This window comes from Octopus bimaculoides, chromosome Z (assembly GCF_046866305.1).
Source record: "Octopus bimaculoides isolate indiv1 chromosome Z, ASM4686630v1, whole genome shotgun sequence".
NCBI classification, from domain to species: Eukaryota; Metazoa; Mollusca; class Cephalopoda; order Octopoda; family Octopodidae; genus Octopus; species Octopus bimaculoides.
This window is the reverse complement of record NC_142944.1, coordinates 45,498,410-45,511,523: the sequence shown is the minus strand read 5'-3', so window position 1 is coordinate 45,511,523 and position 13,114 is coordinate 45,498,410. Positions and strand designations below refer to the sequence as shown.

Here is a 13,114-nt window from a genome sequence, read left to right as displayed (position 1 = left end):
CATTGAATCCCAACTCAAATGAAACTTACAGAAAGCTGAAAAGGAGGGTGCAAACTGCTCTAAGGAAAATTAAACAGGAATGGTGGAATGATAGGGCAAAAGGGGCACAAGAAGCAGCTGATAGAAATGATGCCAGTTGTTTGTATTCTTATGTTAGGGAGGTATATGGTCCAAAATCTTCTTCAGTAGCTCCAGTGAGAACAGAAGATGGATGTTTTCTTCTGACTGACACCGCTTCTATTCATAAGCGTTGGGTAGAACATTTCTCTGCACTTTTGAATAGACCATCATCCGTTAATATGAGGACGATAGAAAAAATTGAACAACTTCCAGTTATAGAAGAGATGGCATCTGAACCAACTCTAAATGACATTTATTTAGCTATGAATAAGCTGAATAACAACAAGTCTCCAGGATCTGATGGAATCTGTGCAGAAGTCTTGAAATATGGGGGTGACAAAATGATGGAACTCTTAAATATTTTAATTTGTCACTGTTGGAGAAGTGAGAAAGTGCCTCAAGACTGGATTGATGCCATTCTTGTCTCCTTATATAAATCGGGGTCAAAGGATCTGTGCGGTAATTTTCGTGGGATTTCCCTTTTGTCTGTGGTTGGAAAGGTGCTCGCCCGCATTTTGTTAGAACGTTTAAATACCTTTATAGTTCCAAGTATGGTGTCTGAGTCTCAGTGTGGTTTTCGTTCCTCCAGGGGCACAGCTGATTGTATCTTTACTGTCAGACAATTGCAGGAGAAGTGCATTGAACAGAATCTTGCTCTGTACCATTGCTTTGTTGATTTGAGCAAAGCATTCGATACTGTTAATCGAAGTGCTCTGTGGCTAATTCTGGGGAAAATTGGTTGCCCAGAAAAGTTTATAAACATGGTCAAGGTTTTGCATCAGGATATGAGAGCTAGGGTTAATTTTGGTGGTAGGCTTTCTGAATCTTTTGCTGTGGAAAATGGAGTAAAGCAGGGAGACCTTGATGCACCCACCCTCTTTGCAATATACTTTGCCGTTGTGGTGTCACATTCCTTTCAAAACTCTGAGGAGGGTATCTACATAAAATATCGAACAACGGGGAATGTTTTTAATTTGACCCGACTGAAGTTTAAAACGAAGGTTTTTACTTCACTTATTAGGGAAATTTTGTATGCTGACGATTGCGATCTGGTTAGTCATTCTGAATCAGGTCTGCAATCCCTTGTATCTGCATTTGATGCAGCTTGTGATGATTTTGGCCTGACCATCAATCTGAAAAAAACAGTTGTGATGTATCAACCTGCGTATGGTGCTGTTTGTAACCTCCCTAAAATTTTTGTTAAGGGAAAGTTACTTGAGGTTGTAAATTCATTTGTCTACCTGGGAAGCTCTGTTCAAGATGATGGAAATCTTGATACGGAAATACACCTGCGAATTCAAAGGGCAGCAAAAGCATTTGGTGGCTTGGAGTCACGCGTCTGGCGCCAGCGACATATAAATAACAATACAAAGCTGGCTCTTTACAAATCATTTGTCTTAACATCCCTATTGTATTCCTGTGAAACTTGGACCTGTTATGAAAGGCATTTTAAAATGTTAGAAAAATTCCACCAAAAATGCCTTCGTCATATTTTAAGAATTAAATGGAATTCTTTTACTCCAAACACAGATATCCTTGCATCTGCAGGCATCCCCTCAATTAAAGCCATGATTTTGAGGAACCAATTGAGATGGTGTGGCCATATTGTTCGAATGGCAGATGAACGCATGCCGAAACAGCTGTTTTATGGTGAGCTTGCAGAGGGGAAACGTTATCGGCATAAACCTAAAAAAAGGTTTAAGGATGGCATAAGGACTGCTATGAAGTCAATTGGAATGGCTCCAAAAGATATAGAAGTCCTCGCTTCAGATCGAGTTGGATGGCGAACAAGGGTGTGGAGTGGAGTGAAAGCATTTGAAGAGGCCAGGATGATGCAAGCAGGGCTCAAGAGACATTTAAGGAAAAAGGTGAAGACTGAGAAGGTGAATGACAAGGACCTTTTTGTGTGCACAGTCTGTGACAGACCATGTCTGTCCTTGGCTGGCCTCAAATCTCACCTGCGAACCCATGGAAAACAAACCTCACCCAGCTATTCTGATTATATGTCTGTGCACACGTTTGAATGTGGTGTGTGCCAGAGGGTTTGCAAATCCAATGGGGGTCTTAAAAGACATGTTAGGATCCACAATGAGCAGAACTTACTTGCAGGTATTGGTAGTGCAAATCAGAGGTGCAATCTGTGTGGGTGTTTTTTCAAAACACTGTCTGGTTTAAAAAGCCACATCAGACGCCATGAAAGGGCTAAGGTGTAGGTGCAGGAGGTGGTCAAACTCTGTTTAAGGAGTAGACAACCACCATATATATATATATATATATAAATTTAAGGAATGGAGTAAACGCATGTTATAACTGCATACTTTATTCCGACATATGTTTCGAAGAATTACAATTTATGCGATCCATAGGAATCGTCGATGTTAAAAATGTAAACTTCTCCTCAGGGAAATGTATGGGAACCATCCTAAACTTAAGACATTATGACAGAGTATGAGAACTATAGTTGGATAATGTTATAACGTAATTCATTTGAAAAAACCGTTAGAGATGTGGACGCTACCAGATAGTACGTTGGACAAGAAAGGAAGGAAGAGAAAAAAAAAGAAGAGAGAGAGAGAGAGAGAGAGAGAGAGAGGGAGAGAGAGAGAAGGAAAATTCAGAGTGTAGATTTGGGAGTAGATGGGATGATATAAATCCAATAAAAAAATTTTTTTGGAGAGGAATGTTATGTAATAAAAAGGCATTATAAATGAGGTTAATACTGTGTTTCTATGAAAATATTGAGATGAATGTATATAAACACTTATACTTATGTGTATGCGCATATATATACACAAACAGACCCACATTTACTCCAATAAGTTCATATATGCATATTTATGTACACACCCACGTCAAAACTCACACTCTCATATACATACAGATAATATCCGCACATAATATGAGGCTTTTACATCCGCTAGAGAGTGACAACAGTAATAACATTAAGCCGGACATTATTAACCCTTACCATAATAACAATAATAGCACTAATAATAATATAAGGAACAATAATTATAACACGATACATAATAGTAATAGTCACAACAACAAAATCATTATTTCTAAAGTTAATAGCAAAGAATTTGGTTTTTAAGTGATAATGCCAAACTCAAAAACACTATTTATCAATGCCAAGTCAGGACTCCTACAAATATTTACTTTTATGTTGGATCTTCCTGTTCACCAATATCCAACAGAATATCTAATCATTTCTCAACATTTAGAGATAGAAACAAACGTAATACCACGAGCCTTAGCAAACTAATTTGGGAACTTAAAGATAATAACATAAAATTTAAACTAGACTGGCTAATTCTTTCTATTTCTAGGCCATATGAAAATGGTGGAAAATTCTGCTCATTATGTAATAACGAACTGTACTTTAATTTATTTTCAAAGAATAAACTGTAAGAATTTTCTATGAACGTGTTTACCAGATGTAAACATTGGCAGCAACATGTATTTTCAGCATTTAAATAACAATCACTTTTTTATAAAACGCTATCATATTAACCCGTAATACATGAGTTCCTCAAATAGTTCTAGTAAAACATGTGATTAACTCCCTCATATGTTAGAAGATAAAAATTGATTACGATTGATTAATTTATCTAAAGATTCTTTATTTATTAACCTAAATTAGAACACATATAAAATCTTTGAACATAAAAAAGCGCATTATTTTTGGTTTATTTCATAGTAAAATTCACCCATAATAATTACATAATATGCAATGCTTTATTAACCTTACTTCTTCTTTTCCATACTTAATTATACCTCAATATCATTAATTTACGACTTCCAATTTATTCACCAATTTGCTTAGCAATAATAAGAGTTATTTATGTTCCTGGCTTTTTTAATGAGAGTTTTCTAAATCTACGATCATAATTCATCATTTCAACGTTCCTAGAAACATCTTTAATTTTTATTATTCATAGTTTAAATATTTATTCTCGTAACAAAACATATCCCAATCATTTTAATATCTCATTATTTGACGAAAAATTTACTGGTCAGCATAATATATTGTGATTTTCAAATCTCGATAAAATTTTTACACTAACAAATATGTTACGGAATTACTATAGTAAACCTTATTTATAATTTTGACTTTGTCTTCTTAAGCAAGATTTACTCTTTCAACCCCTAATTCAGCCCAACTTTTCTAGCATATAATAATAAAGTAATCATTTCATGTGAATTAATGGACAACCCATTAACTTTATTATTCTTTAATTCATTAATTAATTTTCATTCATTTAACATCTCATTCACTTATATATGAATTACCTTCAGATAAATATCCCTCTACTTTATTAATAATTACCACACATTGACAGTTATTCATACGTACTAGGGAGTATATTAAATTGCGTATGAGTATCTATATAAATTCATGTAACAACAAATACATAAAAAAAAAATATATGTATGTATAATGGTACGTGTATAAGTGTTTATATATATATACACGTGTACCTGTGGGAGAGTGTGTGTATATATATTCATATTTTTGTATGAAACTAGATGTTTGTATAGATTTTTGTGTACATATATGTATTTTTATTTTTATTTTTTATTGCTATTATTTATAAAAAATATATAAATATGCATGTATGTATGCTTAATTGGATGTATGTATATTTTTGTGCACAGACATATTTATGCAACTTTTTATATATATTCATATATGAGTGTATTTGTGAATATTTTTGGGTGCGTATTTGTATATATATATATATATATATATATATATATATATATATATATATATATATATATGTATATATATATATATATATATATATATATATATATATATATATATGTATGTATGTATATATATGTATGTGTGTATGTATATGTATGAATGCTTGTATATGTATGTGTGTGTATATGTGTATATATGTGTATGTGTGTGTGTGTATATATATATATATGTATATATATATATATATATATATATATATATATATATATATGTATGTATGTATATATATGTATGTGTGTATGTATATGTATGTATGCTTGTATATGTATGTGTGTGTGTATTTGTGTATATATATATGTGTATAGGTGTGTATATATGTATATATATATATGTATTTGTATATATGTATGTATATATATGTGTGTGTATATGTGTATATGTATATATATATATATATATATATTTTTCATTTTCATTTTATCCAGTTTCAGCTCATGAGCTGTGGCCATGCTGGGGCACCGCCATTTTGTGCTGCTATACAATTTTACTTCACGAATTTTACTTCAGGAATTAACATTTGGTGCATGAGAGAGTTTGATGCAGCTACTCTCATCTGCGCCTCCTGCCGTGAAGTTGGTTCATCTGGGACACCTGACAGGAAGAGGTCCAGCCTTGTCTTGAAGACACCTACATCCACCGCATGCAGGTCTCTCAGGTCCTTCGGGAGGATATTGAAAAGCTGTGGACCTTTGAAGCCCAGGCTATTGCAGTATTTTGTCCTACATCTTGATGGCAAATTTGGAGTCCTTGGCACTATGCAATGGCGTCCAGTTCTTTTATTTGTGTATATGTATATATGTATATGTATATATATATATATATATATATATATATATATACATATGTATATGTGCATGTGTATGTATTGATATATGTATATATGTATATGTGTGTGTGTTCGTATGCATATGTGAGTGTGAGTTTTGACATGGGTGTGTACATAAATATGCATATATGAACTTATTGGAGTAAATGTGGGTCTGTTTGTGTATATATATGTGCATACACATAAGTATAAGTGTTTATATACAGTCATCTCAATACTTTCATAGAAACACAGTATTAACCCCATTTATAATGCCTTTTTATTACATAACATTCCTCTCCAAAAAATTTTTTTTAATGGATTTATATCATCCCATCTACTCCCAAATCTACACTCTGAATTTTCCTTCTCTCTCTCTCTCTCTCTCTCTCTCTCTCTCTCTCTCTCTCTCTCTCTCTCTCTCTTCTTTTTTTTTTTTTTCTCTTCCTTTCTTGTCCAACGTACTATCTGGTAGCGTCCACCTCTCTAACGGTTTTTTCAAATGAATTACGTTATAACCTTATCCAACTATAGTTCTCATACTCGGTCATAATGTCTTAAGTTTAAGATAGCTCCCATACATTTCCCTGAGGAGAAGTTTACATTTTTAACATCGATGATTCCTATGGATCGCATAAATTGTAATTCTTCGAAACATATGTCGGAATAAAGTATGCAGTTATAACATGCGTTTACTCCATTCCTTAAATTCATATATACTCAAATACCCAAAATATCAAGGAGTTTCTGCCTCACAAACAGTAATTACACCACAGTTATTTTGTGATCTTTGCTACCCTGGTTTCTATTAACCCATTTATTCTATCCGAATTATTATTAATTAGGATAAAATAAATACATATAATTAATTATATATATATATATATATATATATATATATATATATATATATATATATATATATATATATATATATATATATATATATGTATATGCATATACACATAATTACATGTATTTTTTTTTTCAGGATTAAATTAAGAGAACAGAACAAAATGAAAATTTGACAAAAACATAACACACGGAAAGTAAATTTGCGAATGAACAGAAAACAGACACAGAAGGTCAAATTGAAAAACATAGTAAATGCAGAGATGACGGAAAAACAAACACAGACGGTCACCCACACCTAATCAGTTATCGGCCAGGCTGTCAAATGCAATTTCATGCAATTATCGATAATATTGTTTCCACTCTGGAGGCACCGGCAAGTTTCTTGTCGGAATGGGATCAAAACATAACAAAAAAAAAAGATGGATATACAATAAATGGATGAACAAGCAATGCAGAAACGGATATACAAAAATGGATAAGAGTAATTCAAGATGAGACTGTTAGTGGATGGATGAGGGACAAAAAGCAAAATAAACAAACAGAATATAGTCTTAGGGCCAGGCAAAGACACCAAAAACTTATAATAATAATAATACATATACAGAAAAAAAAGCCTTGGGGTTGCAAGACATATTATAGGTATGTGTGTGTGTGTGTGAGTATATATACATACATATATATATATACACACACTCACAAGATGTACATACATACATATATATATATATTTGTAGATATACAAGATGTACATACATACATATATATATATTTATACACACACACATACATATATACAGGATGCGGTGAATATATTGTCTAAATTATGCAAAAATGAAAATAACATTGACATCTCATTTTAACAGATATATTTACTAAAATTTAATAAAAATATCTTGAAACACTAAAGAGTATGTTTATTCAATAAAATCACCATTGGCTTCAACCACGGCCTCCAGACGACTTTGGAATCTCTTGCAATTCTTCTCAACTGTCTTCTTGTTTAAGTTGGTAAATGCTGCCACAATCTTTGCCTTCAGTTCATCTTTGTTGTTACAAGGAGTTTTGTTGGTCTCCTGCTCAACTGTACCTCACACATAATTATCAAGAGAGTTGAAGTTTGGGGAGTTATATGGCCTGATATTAGGTGTGATGTGATCACAGAAATTGTCTGATAGACATGACTGGCTTTATCTGCTTGCATGGCATGGTACAAGGCCCTGTTGCCAGAGGCAGGGTCTTCTGGCAGCCACTCTATTGACCCATGACAGCACTACCTCCTCCAGGCACTTGATGTAGGCCGCTATGTTGAATGAGGTCATATAGGAAGGTGAATGGTAACATAATGTCGCCATCACTAGTGATCACTCCAGACCCCATGATGTTGACTGGATGTTTGATTTTTATCGCTCTCAGTACATGTTTTGGGGACGTAGCAAGCCAACGATTGCTCTGTCTGTTCACCATCTGTTTGTATTGGAGCTTCTGGTGTGAAGACGAAGCAGTACAGCATGTCATTTCCAAACTCCTGGCAGATTACTATGTAATTGACAAAATCAAAAGAAACACTGCACATGCATGAAATTAAAACTATAAAATTGTGACAATTTACACATCGCACCCTGTATATATGTGTATATATATATATATATATATATACCCAAGCCTATTCCCCATTTTTTTAGGAGTGGGTAGCCACAAGACATACACCAGACATTCCATTCATTTTCTAGCTCATAGAAGCAAGCCCCGTTCTCTGCTCAGGTCAAGACCTAGAACACAACCCCCAATATCAGCAGTGGAACCCTACAGCATATGCTGGTTTACTCTCGCCACAACATGCTGGTTCCATACTCCTTTGAGCAACATCAAATTCACTCATGTGTCCACAAACACTCATCTGTCCAAGCTTTCCTCTCTCCATTCATCCACACAAACCAAGGTCTACCTCTAGTTCTGCTGCTTACAACTCCAGCCTTCATCACCCTCCTTACCATCTGCTCATCGTCCATCCTCTCCATGTGGTCAAACCACCTCAACATTCATCTATCCATTTTGGTTGTTAGTTTTTCTCTCATTCCTGCTTGCCTTTGCACCTCCTCATTCCTCATCCTGTCCATCTGTATCACACCAACCATAGCCCTTAGACATCTCATCTCAAACACATCTAATCACCTCCTTTCTGCCTCTCTAAGACCCTACATCTCTGCACCATATAACATTGTCGGCGCAATCATGCCCTCATACACACCTCTTTTCGCTTTCATACTCAACCTTTTATCTCTCAGCATATCTTTCACAACTCCAAGTATCTTACTCTCCTCCCTCACTCTGTATCCTACCTCCTCGGCCAACACCCATCTGCCATCACATGTGATCCCAGATGCTGAAAAACATTCACCTCCTCTAACATTTCACCATTTATACTCACATTCATCCTACCAGCCCTTCCATCTCTTGAATATCTCATCACCTTACGCTCAACTACATTCACTTTCAGTTTCCTCCTCTCACACACTCTTCCAAACACTACCACCAGTCTCCTCAGTTGCTCTTCTGAATCCACCACCAGTGCTGTATCATCAGCAAACAACAACTGACCCACCTGCCATTTCTCTCCATTTTCTCTCACCATTTGGGCTTCCTTACCAAAGGTTCAAGCATTCACCTCTCTCACCACAACATCCATATATAAATCAAACAGCCACAGAGGCATCATACAACCCTGTCTTAACCCCACCTTCACATCAAACCACTTTCTTACTTCACCATTCACTCTAACGCATGCTCTATTTTCTCTATAAAAACTCTGAACAGCTCTCAACAATCTACCATCTACTCCATACAACACCTGCCACATGACATCCCTATCCACATGGTCACATGCCTTCTCTAGGTCCATAAAGGTCCAATACACTTCCCTCCCTTTTGCCAAAAATTTCTCACACATCTGCCTTACTACAAATATTTGATCTCCACACTCACTTCCACTCCTAAAACCCGCACTTCTCCTTCCCTTGTGAAGGGACTGAGAATCCACCCCTCCTAGGGCTTGATTTCTTGAATTATAGTTCAAGAAATAAGTCTTCAAGGGAATGCTCTAGTATGGCCGCAGTCCGATGACTGAAACAATTAAAAGAGAAAAGATGCACACACATTTGTGTATATATATACATGTGTGTGTATGTGTGCACGTGTGTGTGTGTGTGTACACACAAGGTGTTGAAAAGTTCGTGGCTTTGAGGGTGTCACAAAGGACCTGGCTGGAGGCTCAACCTTCTCAGTTCTTTTACAGGGCTTACAAAAACTGAAGGACCGCTGCAATAAGTGTGTGAATCTAAGAAGGGAATATGTTGAATAAAATCATAATTCACTGATCCTCCTGTATTTTATTTTAGCCAAAGCCGGGAACGTTTCAGTACCCTATCATATGTGTGTATGTGTGTGTGTGTGTGTGTGTGCATGTGTGTGCGTGCGTGTGTGTGTGTGTACAGATAGACAGTTAAATATATATATATATATGTGTATACATACATATATTTACATCTATACATACATACATTGCACTTAAGCTACCATACACTCATCCCTCAGGTAAAAACCTTATGGCATCAAGCATTACTAAGGACCTCGAAGTCAATTACCTAAGCTGGAATACCCTGAATGAAGCTGCACAAAAAGTTTTGCCCAGTTGTATATGCAGCTGCCCATATTTGGCGCAGTGGAAACATGTGTAGGTTGTAATAACCATAAAAATATGCTTTATGACATTGTAAAATAAAAGGAAATAAATTTTGAGGATGTACCAGTCTCCATATTCTCTGTTGTTATAATTATTGCTATTATATACTCCAGATAATATAACCATCCAGTGAAGTGAACACAAAATAATCCATTGGAACAATTTACAGCTTGAGTGACAACTCCTAGTAGTCGTAGATGTTAAATACTAAACAAAACTGAGAGCTACCACAGTATCTGTCCAGATAATACTGGTCTGTATAAATTTTTTTATTGACTGTATGGTATTTTTTGCAAAATACATATGAAAAATAATGATTCATGCTTCTTTTTATTCATCTTTATCACATCAGGTTCTCAAATTATACAGAAACATTACTTTTCTCTTTTTGTATAACAAATAAATGATAAAATACATTTCCATTGAAAATACTCAATTTACATTGACTTGAATATTAAATCTAATATATTCTTCTTTATTTTCAGATTGTGAATATGTCTAGAGGCTGCATAAATTCACCAGGTATCATAATATGGATTCATTATGCTTGTTGGTCAATGCTCTGTGAACACTGTAAAGGAAGTAAAACATGATATGGACAGCTGCAATGGAGACAACAAAGCAGCTGTGGTCAACAGGAAGGGACATAGCAGACACTCTGACTGTGTCCACACAGTGGAATTAATTTAACAACCGAAGAACAGGGCCTTAAGCTCAGTTCAGGCAGCTATGTGAAGTGATTATAGTTTGTGGTCAATCCCTGGTGTGAAGGGTGCTGGTGGAAGACCATATGTGTGGCAGCAGGATTTGGCTCCTTACAATACTTCCAGAGAATGTCAGAAGTGGTTGGCAACAAAGTAATCTTCATATAATCAAGATACTCTTGGTCTGAAGAGTAGCCGCGGTATACACCTTGCTTGGATATTTACCACTTCCAAGGTTCTGCTCGCTATTAAACATATGTAGTCCAGATCTCATCTACTTCATTCCTTAATTCTTGTATTCTCATTTGCATACCTGGCAACCCTGGTTGGGTTGCCTATGGTGAAATATAAAATAATTTTTCCCAGCTTATCATACTTCGATAAGGGAAAAGTTCACAACCTTCCATGCCAACAAACCGCTATTGTTCCTGAAGACTGTTTTTCTTATATTTTCTATGGATTACCTGGAGCTCACTTTCTTCCTGCACTTTGATCCTTGGATCTTACATTTCTCTCTCTCTCTTTCTCTCTCTCTCTCTCTCTCTCTCTCTCTCTCTATATATATATATATATATATATATATATATATATATATATATATATATATATAGAGTGGTTGGCGTTAGGAAGGGCATCCAGCTGTAGAAACTCTGCCAAATTAGATTGGAGCCTGGTGGTGCCATCCGGTTTCACCAGTCCTCAGTCAAACCGTCCAACCCATGCTAGCATGGAAAGCGGACGTTAAACGATGATGATGATATATATATATATATGTATATATACAAAAAACAAAAGATGAAGACAGGTGAGGGAACAACAAGCAGGTGTATTAGTTAAATGTTCAAGAAGAATAGAAAACTCTTTGACATTTCAAGCCTACACTCTTTGACAGAAAGGATTATATATGTGCATATACACAAATGTTTGTACATGGATGTGTGTGTGTGTGTGTGTGTGTGTGTGTGTGTGTAATGCTTATATTTTGTTGAACAAAAATTAAAACAGAAATACTCAATAAAGTTTATAACCAAAGTATGCAGTCTAATGTATACGCGTGTGAATAAATGTCATAAATGTCAGTGCCTGTGTGTATGTGAGTGAGTGATTATGTATGTTGTAACTAGGTTTGTTTTTATCTTAGATTTTTTTTACTTATTTCAGTCATTGGCTGGAACACTGCCTTGTAGAATCTACCTTATTGTTTATTTTCAAAATCTGGTACTTGTTATATCATTTTTTTTGCTGAACTGCAAAGTTACAGGGATGTAAACAAATTAACACCAGATGTGAAACCTGATTGGGGAGGGGGTAAACACAAAGGCACACACACACACACACATGCATGCATGCATATTGAAGTGTAGTTGAGATAATAGATGTTTGTTCCATTATATTTTACTTCCTTCAGTCATTAGACTGACTGCAGTTATGTTGGGCCACTGCCTTGAGAGCACTAGTCAACAGCTGTTTCATAATCTGTGTCAGTAATATAAGTAACATTTACTGTGAGCTGTGTTTGAATGTTTGATCCCTATTCTTATTTTATATATATATATATATATATATATATATATATATATATATATATATATATATATATATATATATATATATATAAATATATATCAAAATAAGCAACAAGAATATCCAGAGGTAATGCTGCACAATCGTTCCATGCAACTCCATTTTATTGAACAATGTAAACATTACATCAAATATAAAATGTCACATGAAACGATCGTACTGCATTACCTCTGGATATCCTTGTTGCTTATTTTGATTTTAATCACCTTATTTTGAAACTGTATGGATAGTATCATACTGAATTCTGGTGCCTAAACTTAAGCACCGTATTCACCTGAATCTCTATATATTATCATCATCATCATCATTTAACGTCCGCTTTCCATGCTACTATGGGTTGGACGATTTGACTGGGGACTGGCTAACCAGATGGCTACACCAGACTCTAATCTGATCTGGCAGAGTTTCTACAGCTGGATGCCCTTCCTAACGCCAACCACTCTGAGAGTGTAGTGGGTACTTTTTACGTGCCACCGGCACGAGGGCCAGTCCAGCGGTACTGGCAACGGTCATGCTCAAATAGTGTTTTTTAC

The 13,114-nt window shown here is 35.2% G+C and overlaps 1 long non-coding RNA gene across 1 annotated transcript in view; it reads left to right on the top strand.

Annotated features, from left to right (window-relative positions):
- Positions 1–11,265, top strand: part of LOC128249605 (uncharacterized) — a 21,932-nt gene extending 10,667 nt beyond the window's left edge. The window contains exons 2-3 of the long non-coding RNA XR_016244769.1: positions 10,407–10,546; positions 10,779–11,265. This is a non-coding gene — a long non-coding RNA (uncharacterized LOC128249605). The remainder of the gene's footprint in view (positions 1–10,406; positions 10,547–10,778) is intronic.
- Positions 11,266–13,114: the final 1,849 nt, after the last annotated feature.